Raw genomic sequence first — 1,124 nt, forward strand, 5'->3', positions numbered from 1 at the left:
TATATATATATATATATATATATATATATATATATATATGTATATATCCAAGTTTTTCATGAAAGGAAAATCTGATCAATTAAAAGTTCTGAATTAATCCTGAATTCCACAAATTCCACAATTGTAGTCATTTAATCATTATCAGTCATTAATGCTTTCAAATTTGTGCAAATAGATGCCCATGTCTCTGAATTTTTCTTTTGTAGAATTTATTAATTTATTTTTTTTATTAATTATTAATGCAACAATGCTGTCTTTGTTTCTTTAATTAAGGATTGTCCAGCAGTTCCTGGCTGGTCTGTTTTCCAATTCTGACAGTGCAGGTTCCCAAACCTCCTCATGGTATGTTTTGTGGTTTACTGTCATTCTTTTAGGTACAATGGGCCTCATTTATCAATCTAACGTAGAAACGAGCGCAGATCCGTGCGCACAAATCAACTTACGACAGAGTTCACGCGTGATTCATGAAACATTCGTATGCGCATTGATAAATGTGGCGGCAGAAAACAATCGTCATTTGAATATCAAGCCTCTAAAAACAACCCGGTTTAGAAGCCACGCCCCTAGAGTTTACGACACGGAGAAACGAAACCCGGCCAAAAAGAGGAAGTAATCTCGTGAAAGAGAAATTGATCTTACTCCAAAAACACCCGTTAACCTTGTAATTGCAAACAATTAGGCTACATTAATTAATGTAATTTATATGTATATTAAAATACTGGTAAATATAAGCAGCCTATTTAGTTCCCCTCACTCTACAACAAATATTTTAAATTTAATGGTATTCAGAACAGAACAAGAATGAAAAATAAGTAGTTATAAAATTAATCAATAGTTCCCATTGACTTCTATTATATGGAATTACAACAGAACTCAATGGGAGCCGAAACGGTTTGGCAACCAACATTCTTTAAAGTATCTTCTTTTGTGTTCAGCAGAATGAAGAAAGTTATACAAGTTGCAACAACATTAGATTAAGTAAATGATGACAGAATTTTGATATTTGGGTGGTCTGTCCCTTTAAGAAATTTGTAACTGAATGAACAAACTTAGTTTGTTCAAACAAAGTAGTTATAAAATTATATATTAAACTATAAAATAAAACACAAATTAGGCTATAGTGG

At 31.7% G+C, this 1,124-nt stretch overlaps 1 pseudogene; it reads left to right on the forward strand.

The window, feature by feature from the left end:
* Nucleotides 1–1,124, forward strand: part of LOC107693262 (E3 ubiquitin-protein ligase RNF115-like) — a 10,895-nt pseudogene that overhangs the window by 3,009 nt on the left and 6,762 nt on the right.

Source organism: Sinocyclocheilus anshuiensis, unplaced genomic scaffold (assembly GCF_001515605.1).
Source record: "Sinocyclocheilus anshuiensis isolate Anshui unplaced genomic scaffold, SAMN03320099.WGS_v1.1 scaffold566, whole genome shotgun sequence".
NCBI lineage: Eukaryota > Metazoa > Chordata > Actinopteri > Cypriniformes > Cyprinidae > Sinocyclocheilus > Sinocyclocheilus anshuiensis.